This window comes from Neovison vison, chromosome 14, assembly GCF_020171115.1.
Source record: "Neovison vison isolate M4711 chromosome 14, ASM_NN_V1, whole genome shotgun sequence".
Classification (NCBI taxonomy): Eukaryota; Metazoa; Chordata; class Mammalia; order Carnivora; family Mustelidae; genus Neogale; species Neogale vison.
This window is the reverse complement of record NC_058104.1, coordinates 35,960,140-35,976,226: the sequence shown is the minus strand read 5'-3', so window position 1 is coordinate 35,976,226 and position 16,087 is coordinate 35,960,140. Positions and strand designations below refer to the sequence as shown.

At 43.9% G+C, this 16,087-nt stretch overlaps 1 protein-coding gene across 4 annotated transcripts in view; it reads left to right on the top strand.

Moving 5' to 3' along the window:
- LOC122895788 (aquaporin-8) overlaps positions 1–16,087 on the top strand; it is a 182,923-nt gene that overhangs the window by 5,021 nt on the left and 161,815 nt on the right. Inside the window, exon 1 of one of the 4 annotated variants that reach the window (XR_006382284.1) lies at positions 12,137–12,371. The exons of the other annotated variants lie outside the window; for them this stretch is intronic. The gene's annotated coding sequence lies outside the window, so the exon portion shown is untranslated. Of the gene's footprint in view, positions 1–12,136; positions 12,372–16,087 lie in introns of those variants that run through there. 4 annotated transcript variants of the gene reach the window in all.

Here is a 16,087-nt window from a genome sequence, read left to right as displayed (position 1 = left end):
TCACATGTGGGTCTATAGACCAGTGGGCTTCCTGTAGCCTGGACTTTGAATAGGATTTCATTTATTACCTGACACCCCCCCCGCACCCCCCCCCCCCAATATGCACGTACTCTAAGAAGGGGACCGTGTTGATTCTTTGGGTCTCTAAGTATCAATGTCAGTTCAGACTCTGTGGTCACAGTCCTTGAAATATTTACATATCCCCATTTTCCCAGTGCGTAGTTGTCTGAGTAAATGGTCTTAGGTACAAATGTTTTGGAATAATATTTGGGGAAATACTGAAGAAATCATTACTGTGTACATTTCCCATAGTGTTGCAGGTTCCCTTCTCACGGGGACATGATCTCTTCTTCAGTTAATAAGCTCCAGGTAGAAAAACAGATTCATGTTTTGAAACTCGGCAAGGAATCATGATGTTAATTGGGGTGATTGACTCAGTCTCCTGGCTATATATTTTTTTAAATTCATCTGAAGACAGAAACGGTATCATCAGATGTAGTAGTACCCTCATTGGATATCCATCTATGTTTCCCCTAGCTAGGGACAGCATGTTCTATTACTTATCTCTATGATTCTTTGTAGATCACTTCCCTTGGCTTGCACCTCTGACTTTATATTCCAATAATTGTCTAACTTGGCTTCTGAACATTAAACACCATAATCTGGACTCTATAATTTTTGGGGTTATATTTTACCTATTGCTCTCAGTAAACCCAGTTCTTTAATGGCTTCCTTTGCCATCAGATCTGGCCCATGGAGAGTCATCACTGAAGCTCCTAATGAGACTGGTGCCCCTCACAACAATACGTTTCTTATGTCCTTGACATATGGTACAGCCTCCTGACCTTCTGTAAGTGAATCATCTGGCATGTTTTTCATCTTTACGTAGTATATGGTCTCCAGCATAACCAACTGTCTGATCTTTTCAATTCTTTGTTCCACTGTCTCCCATGGCAACTCTGGCATTTTAACCTCATGTTGCATTGGGCCATCACCTTTTCCATGCTTCTAGAAGCTATCCTAATAGTAAGTCACGTGGTCTCCTGGGGTTCTTATGATGATGTTAAATCTTGAAGTACTGGGAGAGTGCATCCAAATCTAACTTCTCTGTTATCCGCTTTATGTTCCTTTCCTTTTCATCATTGATAACTTCTCTGTTATCTGCCTTATGTTCCTCTCCTTTCATCAAGTGCCCTCAAAGTTCAATCCTACACATTCAGTCTCAGTTCATGCTGACTAGATATTAATTACAGTTCCTTTGGGGTATAGTTCCTTTCCTCTGTTACCCTATCTAGAACATTGAGACTGAACATCATTAAGGCCTACTGGACAGTAGACATCCAAGAGCAAATCTTTTGAGGGAGGTCATTTGTTGCCTTGATGGGAAGAGATCTCTGCATTATCTCAGAACAACGTGGGAGGAATAGATCTTAATACGAAACTTCGGGCCACGTCTGGGGATATCCTCATCTAATGTGTTAAGTCCCATTCCCCCCCCATAGGCAGAGAGAGAGGAGGAAGCAGGCTCCCTGCTGAGCAGAGAGCCAGATGCGGGCCTCGATCCCAGGACCCTGAGATCATGACCTGAGCCGAAGGCAGCGGCTTAACCCACTGAGCCACCCAGGTGCCCTCAAAGTATGATTTAATAAGCTGTGACACATACATAAACCCACAGAACCATCACCACAATCAGGATAATAAATATATTCATCAACCACAAAAGTCGCCTCATAGCCAGCCCTTTGTAATTCATTTTCCCCTGCCTCACTTAGTCATCCCATCCCCCAGGCAGCCACTGCTCTGCTTTCCGTCTACTGGTCTGCTTTCTATCACTATCAGATAATTCCATTTTCTGGAACTTTATATAAATGGAATAATACCCTTCTGTGCTCTTTTTGTTTTATTTTTTTACTCAGCGGAATTGAGATTCAACCATGTTTTCGTGTATATCAATCATCCATTACTTTTTAGTGCTGCTGTGGTATTGCATTGTATGATTACAATTTATCCACTATCTGCTGATGGATATTTTATACACATTTTTTTGTCTTCTAATAAAGCTGCTGAATACTCAGACACTGTGATTTTGTTTCACTGGATTTGGTCTTTAGGTGGACTATAAAAAGACTATAGAGCAAGGGCCAGTAATTCAAATACCCACGGGAGTCAGACAGATAACCTAAGTAAGTACCGGGAAGCAGGGGAAACTCAAAATCAACAGTTTAAGCCTTATGGTGAATGACAAACTGACACTTGGCCTCCGTGTTGGGGGGGATGGAGATTATGACTTATGGGGAGCTCAAAGCCAGTTTAGACTGGTTTAGACAGGTAGCTTATTCTCAGAGCCAACTGTTTCTTGCTATGTTGTCCAATGCTGCCAGGTTTTCTCCCCCCCCACCCCCTTTGTTCTTTTTCTTGTCTTCAGGAACAGTCACAAAACCAGATTTTATGTAAAGTTTCTTGATTTATTTTTTAAATCTTTAAGATGGCACTATTTTCAGGGCACCTGGGTGGCTCAGTGGGTTAAAGCCTCTGCCTTCGGCTCAGGTCATGATCCTAGGGTTCTGGGATCAAGCCCCGCATCGGGGTCTCTGCTCAGCAGGGAGCCTGCTTCCTCCTCTCTCTCTCTCTCTCTCTGCCTGCCTCTCTGCCTACTTGTGATCTCTGTCTGTCAAATAAATAAATAAAATAATAAAAAAAATAAATTAAATTAAATGGCACTATTTTCTTTCCCTCCCAAGTATGGCAACAAATGTGAGAAAGTCGGTGTTTGCCTGCCAGGAAGAGAGCTCTAACCAGGAACTGAACTGAGCAGCAGGCACCTTGATCTCAGACTTCCCAGATCTGTAAGAAATCAATTTGATCAAGCCATTCAGTCTATGGCATTTTGTTATAGTAGTCCAAGCTGACTAAAACAGGTAGTTATTCCTTAGCCAGATTGATGTGCTGGGAAAATATAATGAAAAGCTAAGAGAGATTAATCATCAATTGAAAGTTAAAAGTAAAGACTACGGTCTTGGAACGCCCGGGTGGCTCAGTTTGTTAAGTGGCTGCCTTCGGCTCGGGTCACGATCCTAGTGTTCTGGCTCCTGGCTCAGCAGAGAGCTTGCTTCTCCCTCCCACTCTGCCTGCTGCTCTCCCTGCTTTGTACTCTCCCTCTCTGTTAAATTAGTAAATAAAACGTTAAAACAAATTCTTAAAAAAAAAAAGAGGGGCGCCTGGGTGGCTCAGTGGGTTGAAGCCTCTGCCTTCAGCTCAGGTCATGATCTCAGGGTCCTGGGATCGAGCCCCACATCGGGCTCTCTGCCCAGCAGGGAGCCTGCTTTCTTTCCTCTCTCTCTGCCTGCCTCTCTGCCTACCTGTGATCTCCGTCTGTCAAATAAATAAATAAAATCTTTAAAAAAAAATAAATCATACTTTGAATTTGTGTAGTTCACCTCAATAAAACTCTAACCAAACCAAACCTAAGCAAACAAAAGCTCAAAACACAAACAAACAAAAAATCACACCAATTCTCTGCCATATATACTAGCAGGAGCTCCATAAATGTCTACATAAGTGTTATCGACAAGATACTTGTAGTCATTGATTGCTTACATTAATTCAGAAAGAAAAATCTGCAATTCTGATCCTGATGGCTTGCTATTAAATTTTTATCCCTAGAAATGTCATAACATTCAGATAAAAGAGAAAGTCCAAAACTTCTGGAAATGAATAACAGTCTGCCTCTGGAAAGGGGAAGTAAGATGTCAAGGGAAAGGAAAGGCAAATAACTTTTATTTTTCAATTGGTTTCGTGCTTGTAGTATTTCTGTTAAAAAGTTCTTTTTTTAGAAATAAGTTGATTATAAAAAACATGCACTGAAAGATTATATAGGAAGTGATTTGAGTATGTTTTCATTATATAAAACATACTCAAATTGTGTGTGTGTGTGTGTGTGTGTGTGTATGTGTGTGTGTATAGATAGATAGATTTTTTTTAGAGAGAGAATGGACATGAGTGGGGGAGTTGGGGAGGGGGCAGTGGTAGATGGAGAGAGAAAGAATCTTGGGCAGTCTCCATACCTGGCTCAGAGCCCATGCACGGCTCGCTTTCACAGCCCTAAGTCGAAATCAAAAAGAGTTGAACATTAATCAACTGAGCCACTCAGGAGCCCTTGTTTTCATAAAATATTTCAACCCAGAGATGAGTTATTTTATTATTTATTTGAGAGAGAGAATGTGCGAGCATGAGAGGGGAGAGGGTCAGAGGGAGAAGCAGACTCCCCACCTAGCAGGGAGCCCAGTGTGGGACCTGATGCTGGGACTCCAGGATCATGACCTGAGCTGAAGGCAGTTGCTTAACCAACTGAGCGACTCAGACGCCCTTAACCCAGAGATGACTTACAGGTAATAAAGTAAATTAAACATGTATGAACTTCTGGTGATGAGAGAATTAAGAAACTAGTCATTTATCAAGAATAAGACTACACTTCCACCCAATTTATTAATAACACTGAACACTAGAGTACACCAGACAATGCCTTTAGAGTTCCGAGGAAAGTCAATCAGGTATACAGACCAGGCTGAATGAAAATGTTTGCAAATGTTAACAGACTGAAAGTAGGCGCCTGAGTGGCACAGTCAGTGTCTTGGTTTCATCTCAAATTGTGATCTCAGGGTCATGAGATTGAGCCCCAAGGCAGGCTATGTGCTCAGAGCAGAGTCTGCTTCAGACTCTCTCTCCCTTTCCTCCCCTTACTCCTCTGGCCCCTGCTCTTGCATTCTCTCTCTAAAATAAGTAAATCTTGAAAAAATAAATAAATAAAAGTTTCCCTCCGATTCTTTTAGAAGTAGTTATTGAGGATATTCTCCAGAAAAAAACAAAAAGATAAACCAAAAAAGTAGAAATGGATTCTAGAAAAAGTGGCTCCAACCATGAAGCAGAGAAAAGGAAAGGTGGGTAGCAGGGTTAAAGAAAATTAGGTAAAGGGGAGACAGAAGCCCAGTTTCATTAGATGATTAGGGACAAGTACCAGGGAGCAGAAGAAAGAGAATCTCTAAAAGAGTAGAGAAAATGAAAAGACTTGATACGAAAAATTAGGTAAAATACACAGTTGGGAGAGGGAGGCAATCTGAAACTCTAGGAAAAACAAAGCCGTATAAGCGGTTTGTGTCTCAAATATGAAGCATAAATATTTGGGCGATTGATAGTAAGGGAAGAGAATCCATTTGATCTTCATGTTCTGCACATTTTCCTTTGACTTTCTAGTGGTTCTGACAGAAGTTTTGTGGAGAAGAAAATGTGATTTTGGCACTCTTCTTAGCTTGGAAGTTTGCTGCTAACTTTGAGTGCTCAGAGGACAGAATAGGAAAGACTTATTGACCATTACGTTAAAGGGAGGTGAGTGGAATGAGAAGAAAGAATGGCAGTAGTAAAATTGGAGAGTTGAAATACTTTCTAATTAAGGTTGAAATATTCTCTAGAGTTTCACAGTATATTATTAAAAGTTTCAAAGATAAACAACAAAAAACGCTAAAATGGATGTAACTGTTAAACGCTGAAGTGGATGTTAGCCTAATCCTTACCTTTCACAGCCAGGAGTCATTAGCTACTGCGTAAAGCTGATACGAGCATATTTAGAAATGCTTAAACAATCACAAACAAAAACATGTAAAAGAGGTTGGCCCTGGGGATTGATCCTAGAAGTAGAAAGGGTTATATATTTGTTGCTTTTCATCATAAATTCTTTTGTGCTAATGTTCTGTTATAATTTAATTAGTTTCTTTTTATTTATTGCCATGCGTGCATTTCTTTGACTGGAAAAAATAGATGCTCTTTTTTCCTGTTTATATAAAAACAATATTTTATTTTGTATCTATCCTATTGAGGAAGACTCCCTAAAGTGGGTCAGGCTTCGTTCCAGATCTTTTAAAATAAGCAATGATGTGGAAATCCTAAAAACAGCAAGAAAATTGGAGTAAGCAAATGGTTATTTTACTGATACTTTATTCTCTACCTTAAGGAATGTATAAGAATCTTTGGCTCCTATTCACATAGTTTTACAGTGTACACTGTACACGGTACATTCAGTGTACACTGTACATGTACATTCACAAATGTACAGTGTACATTTTAAGAATACAAAGAATTCTTAAAATGCAACAGTAAGTAAACAAACAACACACACACACACACACACACACACACACACAAATGGGCCAAAGACCTTAACAGGTATCTCACCAAAGAAGATATGTAGTGGCAAACAGGCACTGGAAAAGATGTGACCAGCGAAATGCAGACTGAAACAACAATGAGATACCACTACATACCTAGTGGTATGGCCAAAATCCCGAACACTGACAATACCAAATGCTGACAAGGATGTGGAGCAATAGGAACCCTCATATATTGCTGGGTAGAATGCAGAATGGTTCAGCCACTTTGGAAGACAATTTGGCAGTTTCTTACAAAACTAAATATATTCTTACCATATGATCCAGCAATCACACACTCCTTGGTATTTATCCAAATGAGTTGAAAACTTGTGTTCAGGAAAAAACCTGCATAGGAATGCCTATAGCAGCTTTATTCATGATTTCCAAAACCTGGAAGCAGCCGAGATATCCCTCAGTAGATGAATGGATAAATAAAAAATTGTGGTACATCTGGACAATGGATTATTATTCAGCACTAAAAATCCATGAACAATCTAGTCCTGGGGACGCCTGGGTGGCTCAGTTGGTTAAGCAGCTGCCTTCGGCTCAGGTCATGATCCCATCGTCCTGGGATCGAGTCCCGGGTCGGGCTCCTTGCTCCGCAGGGAGCCTGCTTCTCCCTCTGACTCTGCCTGTGCTCCCTCTCGCTCTCTCTCTCTGACAAATAAATAAAATCTTAAAAAAAAAAAAAAGCAATCTAGTCCTGAAAAGACATGGAGGAAGCTTAAAGTATATTATTGAGTGAAAGAAGCCGATCTGAAAGGCGACATACTGTATGATTTCAATTATATGACATTCTAGAAAAGACAAACTGTGGAGACAATAGAAAGATCAGTGGTTGCCAGAGGTTGCCAGAGGTCAGGAAGAAGGAAGGATGAGTATACACAGGACAGATTTTTTTGGACAATGAAAATACTAGTATGTTATTATAATGATCTATGTAGATCATTATACATTTGTCCAAACCAGCAGAATATAAATCACCAAGAGTGAACCCTAAGGTAAACTACGTACTTTGGGTGATTATGATGTGTCAATATAGGTTCATCTTTGGTAACAGATATATCATTCTGGTGAGTAATATTGATAATGGGGAAGGAGGCCATGCACGTGTGGGCAGGGGGTATAGGGGAAATCTCCATTCTTTCCTCCTTCCGTACCTTCCTTTATTGTACCTAAAACTGCTCTAAAACCATAAAATCATTAAAATAAAAAGAGACTTCCGTGAAAGGAACACCATCATTATCATTATGAGAACAAGTTGGCTGACTGTCTTTCACTTCAAGCAGAACTTAAAGGTCAATAGGATAATTCTGAAATCTTATTTGTGCTAAGATTATCCAAACCGGAAAAAGACAAATTTTAAAGTTAATTTGTCATCTAAATAGTCACAAACTGGGGGTACCTGGCTGGCTGTCAGTAGAGCACGTCACTTTTAATCTTGGAGTCACGAGTTTGAGCCCACATTGGGTGTAGAGATTACTTAAATAAATAAATAGATCTTTTTTTTTTTTAAGATTTTATTTATTTATTTGACAGAGAGAAATCACAAGTAGATGGAGAGGCAGGCAGAGAGAGAGAGAGAGGGAAGCAGGCTCCCTGCTGAGCAGAGAGCCCGATGCGGGACTCGATCCCAGGACCCTGAGACCATGACCTGAGCCGAAGGCAGCGTCTTAACCCACTGAGCCACCCAGGCGCCCCAATAAATAGATCTTTTATAAATAAATAAGTAAATAGTCACCAACTAGCTTTTTGTATTATAAGGCAAAGTTCTTCATGGTATTCATTAATAAATGTTAACCATTTATTCTTCAGTGCATTTATATTACACTTACAATACATTGATGTATAACTCTGTAAATGTAATTTTTAATTTTTTTTTAATTTTTTTTTAAGATTTTATCTATTTATTTGACAGAGAGAAATCACAAGTAGATGGAGAGGCAGGCAGAGAGAGAGGGAAGCAGGCTCCCCGCTGAGCAGAGAGCCCAACGCGGGACTCAATCCCAGGACCCCGAGATCATGACCCGAGCCGAAGGCAGTGATAATACTAACTACCTACTTTTGTACCAGGTTGGCTAAGAAACTGAGTTGAAATAAAACAAATGGGTATGTGTCTTCCTTTTTAGACATCTAACCCCTCAAGAATGAAACTTCAAATTGGCCAGGGCTCATTTCAGATCATTTGAAATGAGCAAAATGAAGTAGAATACCAAGGTCACCAAGAAATGTGGACTAAGCAAATGGTTGCTCTACCAATACTATATTCCCTATCCTAAGTAATTTAAATTTTTTTTTTTTTTAAGTCGGCTCCAGGCCCACTGTGGAGTCACCATGGGCCTTGAACTCACAATCCTGAGATCAGGACCTGAGCTGAGATCCCGAGTCAGAAGCTTAATCCACTGAGCTGCCCAGGGACCCCTAACCCTAAATATTTAAGAATCTTGAGCTACTATCCACAGTAGTTTCAGATATCGCTTTTGATATTTTGTTCATACCTATGGGTTGATGCTGTTCATGAAAATTGTGGTATTTGAAAATCTTTGCCAAGAATTTTGGAATCTTAAGAATTTCACAAATGCAGAGGCTCCTGGGAGATGTGTGATTACATAACAAAGTCAACACATTATGATAACCATTACTTTATTTTACCAAATAGCTAAACTTTAAATGTACCTATTGTTTGTTTGTATTTATGATTTTTCAGTCTGAATCAACTAATATGAAAAATTTGTGAAGAGACAGAAATTGGAAAAAGATCAAGTCATTCTTGCATACCATTAAGTATTTTTGATTATATTTTATAAACTATAGGAATCACAGAAAGCTTTTGTGCGTTTTTTTAAGGGTAGTGAATGAAAGACAAAGACTTTTTAGAAGGCTATTATACTTGTTATGGTGGAGTCAAGCCTAGCCTTACAATTTAGAACATAGGACACTAAGTAATTATTTATAAACATCAGCTTAACTATTGAGTTAAGTGAGAGGGCAAAATAAAGAAAATTTTAGATTTCTCTAAACTCAGAAAGTTGACTACTCTGTGCCCTTGGATTTTTTTTTTCTTTTTTAAAGATTTTATTTATTTACTTGACAGAGAGAGATTACAAGTAGGCAGAGAGGCAGTCAGAGAGAGGAGGAAGCAGACTCCCAGCTGAGCAGAGAACCCAATGCGGGGCTCAGTCCCAGGACCCCGAGATCATGACCTGAGCCGAAGGCAGAGGCCTAACCCGCTGAGTCACTCGGGCGCCCCGTGCCCTTGGATATTTTTTAAAATGGCTAAAAAGTTCTTAGCAAGATAAAAATAACACGGCAATAATACCAATGGCATTTCTGTAGAATTGTTAATTTGTTTAATACTCATAGTGACTCTATGAGATAGGTACTGTTGTTTTTTCCAACAACTGAGGAAACTGAGGTACAAAGAGATTTGTCCAAGGTCACACAGCTTTCTAGAGCAGTATTGTTTCAAAGTCCTTGTTTTTAATTACTACAGAGATTACAATGTGAAGAGAAATTGGGAAATCTGAATTTTAAGAAAGCATTATTTTAAATGTTTAAATTTTGAACTGGAGCTTCCTGGCAAGTAATCGGAACGTGAGGAATCTTAGCTGAGGAAAAATCAGAACCAGTAATTTTGGGAGACTTTTAAAATGCAAGAATGCGGGGGCACCTGGCTGGCTCATTGGGTTAAGCCTCTGCCTTCAGCTCAGGTCATGATCTCAGGGTCCTGAGATCGAGCCCCACATCAGACTCTCTGCTCGGCGGGGAGCCTGCTTCCCACTCTCTCTCTGCCTGACTCTACCTACTTGTGATCTCTCTCTGTCAAATAAATAAATAAAATCTTAAAAAAAAAAAAAAGTGCAAGAATGTGGTTGAGGACAATTAGGGAGTTGAACTGTGGGATGAAGAGCAGGAGCTAGCAAAGGAATAAGACCAGTAAATCAGGTAGCTTGTAAAAATCAGGAATTGTCCTTAAATAAAGGGAAGTAGGATTTTAAGAAGGGGCTAGGGGTTGGATATGCCAAGAAAATGAGGAAGGAGAAAATGGTCGGAAATTATAACTCTGTCGATCTTAAAGTGTAAGTTCATTTTGTTATGAAGTCTAATTAAGCTAAGGGATAAAGTGCAAATGAAGGCAGTGACTGCTTCTTTTCAGAAATGTGTGTGAAAGAAAGGCTGATAATACAGTACCTGGAGAGAATAGTAGCACTGAAATTAAAAAACAAAAAACCAAAAAACCAAAAAAAAAAAAAACAGCAGTAACGGTGTGTTGAAAAGCAAAAAAGGAAGAAGCTGGTGGATAAGGACATTGAAGATACAAGACCTTACAAAAGTAGTGGTGGAGGGAAGTGAGAAGGGGTGGCTTACACCGTCCAAGGAAGACTGGCTTTGGAAAAAAGAGAACAGGTTGATTTGGTGAGAATTTTTGAGATCAGGAACACAATGTGACTACAGATACTTCAAGATGGAGAGAATATCAAACTGGAGAATTTGTAATCACATTGCTTTGATCCCTGGAAACTAAATGAAGTTATTATTTTTTTTTTTTAAGATTTTATTTATTTATTTGACAGCGAGAAATCACAAGTAGTCGGAGAGGCAGGCAGAGAGAGAGAGAGGGAAGCAGGCTCCCTGCTGAGCAGAGAGCCCGATGCGGGACTCAATCCCAGGACCCTGAGACCATGACCTGAGCTGAAGGCAGCGGCTTAACCCACTGAGCCACCCCTTTTAGTACAGATTGCACCTGGCACCTTTAATAACAAGGAAAGCTGGAAACAGTCTTTGCAAAGAATATAAAAGAAACCAGAGATTAGTGCCTGTGCGTGTGTGTGTTTAGGTCGGTTGCGACTTCCTCCAGTCAAACCGCCACACACTTTGTGCCCTTTTTGGAAAGAAACCAGAAATTAGGGTAATTTACTGAAGATTGACTCTGAGGACTGTAAAGGATTTGAGCCATTCTAAGGCAATATTAAAACAGAGCCGGCTCTAGCAACAGAGAATTTAGTCACTAATTGGGTTGATGAGCCGGGAGATTAAGGATTCACTTTTGTACTGAAAAGTCGTGAGCAGGTGAAAGGTAGGCGCCACCGTCACGGAAACGCGCGGCTAGGAAGAGGCGACGTTCAAGGGCATATTTTGATCACGATCTCACGTTAGTCACTTCTCACGTCCATTTCAGAGCCACTGAAAATAGCCCTATGCTGTGGGAAGAGAAATCGCATTCCAAAACTGAGGCTGTATTTTCCCGGTCTAGCTACATTCCTTTCTCACTAACTGGCCAGCGCTGCCGCCTTATGCAAAGCCAGCACTAAGGAGAGGGTCTGCTTTCCAGAGGCAGGGACGACGCCAGCCGGCCCGGAGCAGGCATGGCAGCGTCTAGATTGGCACGGGAGGGCCTGAACAGTTCTCCACACCTTTTCAGCCTTCCTCGCGAAAGCGCCTTGCAGCTGTCAACGAGAAGTATAGCTAACGCAATGCTAAGCTCAGAGACCCTCTTCAAACCCAGGAGAGGCGGGAGAAGGCTTTGGCTCCTTTACCCCTTCCCATTTCCGCAACGGGCGACCCAACGTCGGACGCGGACAGCACGATCAGGCGGAGCTGCGGAGCAGCACTAGTCTCGAGACGTGGGGAGGGGCCCCGGTGAAGGGGCCAGGGCCGGGCCTCCCTCCCAGGTCTCGGGAGAGCTCCCAAAATGGCAGGCAGCAACTCCGCTAGCGGGGCGCGCAGCCGCCACAGTGGCAGCCCTTCCACCAGCCTCAGGCGGCCCAAGAACCATCTACAACGTCCTCACCTAGAGGTGCCCGCTAATTGCGACTGGCTGAGCTAGGTACGGCTCCCCGCGGGGGCGGGGTCTCCACGCAGCGGCCGCGTTTCCCGCCCCGCTGGTGCGCATGCCTGCAATCCCCACAGGAAAGCGTTTGCCCGCGTGCGGGTCGGGGCCGGCAGAGGGCGGTTCGGACCCAAGTCTGCAGCGGCGCCCTTGGCGTGTGGAAAATACCACCAGATGGCGGGCTAGGATTGCAGCTGCGTTGAAGGCGCGGCCCCCGCTCCCGAACCCCTGGCGACCACCCGGTAACACCCCCCCACCCCCACACATCGGGCATAGCACACCGGAGACTTTTTTTGGGGAAACTAGGTCGACGGGCCGCGGCGCCCGGATGGGCAGCTGAGGTGAGTGTGGGCGGCGGCGGGGGTGCGGGAAAGGGGGAATGCGGCGGCGGCGGCGGGGGTGCGGGAAAGGGGGAATGCGGCGGCGGCGGCGGGGGTGCGGGAAAGGGGGAATGCGGCGGGCGAGAGTGAGGGAGCGCGGGCGAGGAGCCGGCGGGCGGGTGGACCCGGCCCCGCGTGGGGGAGGAAGGCCGGCTGCGCGGGCCTGTGCGGGGCGGGGCAGTCGCTGGTTGTACGGGCGCGGGCGGGGGGGGGGCGCCTGTGGGCGCGGCGTTCACCCCGGAGCCCTCGTTCCTCCCCACCCCTCCCGCGGGCCTGAAATTTCTGCCCCAGCCTGCTCGGGCACTACAGCGACGGGCGCCGAAGGCTTTGTGGCGCGCTCGGGACGGCCGCCAAGCTAGCCCTCCGCCGTCCTCCCCACCGCCCGGACTCTCGGGACTCGCCCGCCGCCCTGCGTTTCTGCGGTGTTTAGCGGCGGCGTCACAGGACAACGAGCTCGCCTCCGCGGAGGGGCCTGGGGGTCGCTCGGCGTGGCGGCCGGCCGAGGCTGCTTGCGGCTTGGTGACGGGGGGAGAAGGGGCGTCGAAGCCAGGCTTTCCCGCTATCTGCCTTCCCCGCCCCGACGGAGGCCTCCCTGTAAAACGTGTGCAGGCCAGAGCACTGCCCGCTGGTTTGCCAGTTCCGGGGAAGAAGAGCCCGACAAAAGTTGTTTTCCCTCCTTTCTCGGGCCGGGGTGAAGAGCTGGGAAACCGGAGTGCCTGGAGTTGGCCCTGGGCCTTGTTTGGAGGGTCTGAACTGGGTGCTTCATATGTGCTCTAGGGGCCGAAAAAATTTTTCAGGTCTCAGGATTGTCACGTCACCTTTTCTACCCACGTTTTGAAATGTTATCGATTCTCTTCACATTGCAGAGCATCGTGCCCGGGCCGTATAAATCGTGGGATGGTTTCGGAAGCTTATAGACCCCAAACAGTGCTGTCTGTGTGTGACGACAGCGAATTATTTGCTGTGGAAGTTCTTGTTAAGGTGGTGAATATAGTTTATTCCTAATTGTGGTCGTGACTAGAAAGGAGTATACTTTGCATCTTCTTAAGGAAATACTTTTTACAGTGTAAAAAGTATTTGAATTGGTATAGAGAAAGTTCAGTGTTTTGTGAATTATGTGGAATTTTAGTGTGGGCTTCCCTTTTAGTTTTCTGTGTGTTTTTAAGAAAACTGCAAATTTTGATGGTGATATACCTAGGAAAGTATACACAGCAATGAAACTAAAAACAGTTTATTGTATGTATATTGTACTGTATTTTCATATTTATAGCGATAATATCAGATTTTTTTTTTAAATTGCAGAAGGGGGTGGGCGCCTGGGTGGCTCAGGGGGTTAAGCCTCAGGTCATGACCTCAGGGTCCTGGGATCGAGCCCCGCATTGGCCTGTTTCTCCCTCTCTCTCTGCCTACTTCTCTACCTACTTGTAATTTCTCTCTCTGTCAAATATATAATATTTAAAAAAAAAATTGCAGAAGGGGGGAAATATATTGAAAGATCCGGAAAGGTGGTCTGTTTGCTTTTGATATTTGTGAACGCTTACAACACAGATTGTTTGCTTTCTAAATAAAATTCTGGAAAAGCTACAGGTGTTCTAATTTTTTTTTCTTTATATTTTTTGGGATGTATTTTAAATTTCTTTAAGTGGTTTACCAGTGGTCGTTTTTACAACCCAACCAGCTACTGTTGGGTGGAAATTTCGCAGTATCGACTTTAGTTTTTGATGTTCTGACAGCTGGAAGATACTGAAATAGATGGGAAATGATGTGACTTGGATTCCTTCCGTTGAAGACAGTAATATAATTACTGTTGATTTGAATGGCTCTTTCAAAGCCTTAAGGAGGGCTGTGGTGTAGAGGAAAGAGCCCTGGACTGAAGTTACTTTAAAGAACATTCCCTGAGTTTGTCATCTTAGGGTGTCACTCTTTGAGCTTTACTTTCCTCATCACTAAAATGAAGGTACTAAATTATATGAAAGCTGTTTAACAAGATCTGTATGAAAAAGCCCTTTTTAATAGTTAAAACTTCAAACATTTTGGGGCGCCTGGGTGGCTCAGTGGGTTAAAGCCTCTGCCTTCGGCTCGGGTCATGATCCCAGAGTCCTGGGAGCGAGTCCTACATCTGGTGCTCTGCTCAGCAGGGAGACTGGTTCCTCCTCTCTCTGCCTACTTGTGATATGTCTGTCAAATAAATAAATAAAATCCTAAAAAAAAAAAAAGTTAAAACATTTTATGTAGTTTTTACCTTTTCCCCTTGATTCTGGATCTGTTTATCTTCATAATCAGTGCTGTGAGGATGTCTAATGCACCATGAGGGAAGAAAATGCATCTCTTTTTAGCCTGGGTTCAGGTGTACAAGAGTATCTGGCTCTAGGGTCCCAAACAGACTAGGTCCAGGCACTTAACTGCTGAGAAAATCCAAAGGCTGACACAAAAGGTGGTGAAACAAGTTTATTTCAGTGAGGCAACCACTGGGAGAACTGTTTCTCCCAAATGCTAAAACTTCTAGGTTTCCGTAAGGAAAATGTGAATCTAAGGTGCGTGGGTACATGCGGGGGGGACAGTGAAGGTCAAGTCAGTCATTGTCCTAGAGTTCGTCACGTGGGGTCTTGGTGGCCCAGGGCAGTCCTTATTGGTTGTGCGTGTAGTTTTGGTTCTTATCAGGGGATGCTTTGCTGGTAGGGTTGATGAGGGAGCAGGAGGCTGACTGAGGACAAAGCAAACGCTGGCACCTTGCACCCCCTCTCCATCTCGCAGGCCCTCTTGAGCATATGAAAACTCCGTTGAAACCTCCCTTCCCTCACCTTCTCCCAACCGCAGGATATGGAAAACTCCGTTGAAACCTCCCTTTCCCTCACCTTCCCCCAACCGCAGGGTACCTAACCTGCCATCCCTCACAGCCCCGGGCAGCAGCTCTTTCTGCCCATGGGCCCTGTCCCCGTGTTTTAATAAACCACCATTTTGCACCAAAGATGTCCTAAGAATTCTTTCTTGGTCATTGGCTCCGGACCTCAGCCCATCGAACCTCACCTAGGTTCTAGAACTTCATCATATGGTGCCCAGCGTGGGGCTGTGAGTCTTTATATTTGGACTCTGAGCTTCGGTGCAAAGTTGGTGAGGATTTTCTCTCTCCTTTTCCTTTAGTCTCATTTCCGGGGGTTTTCAAGGAGTGTGGTCTTACTGGAACACTTGCATGTCAATTGCTCAGGCTGTAATCCTCTAGCGGGGGAGGAGAGCATCTGCCTTTTGGCTGTAAGTTAATACCCTGGCCGGAATGGCAATAAGACCCAGAAACTTGATGGCCTCTCTTTATTCCTGTTCTTATATAAAGTTGTCTCTCTTGGGCACGGACAGCCACCTAAGTCACCAGGACGGCTGCCAATCTTAAGACTCCCGTGTGAGGGGCGCCTGGGTGGCTCAGTGGGTTAAAGCCTCTGCGTTCGGCTCGGGTCATGATCCCAGAGTCTCCTCCTCTCTCTCTCTCCGCCTGCCTCTCTGCCTACTTGTGATCTCTATCTGTCAAATAAATAAAATCTTAAAAGAAAAGACTCCCGTGTGAGATTTCCTCCTGATTGATCTAATGTGATCCCCTCCACATCCCTGGTCTAGCCACTTCTGGCCGCGGTGACCTCCACTGGGAGCCGGCGGAACCCAGTACCCTATTGAATTAAAACGCAACC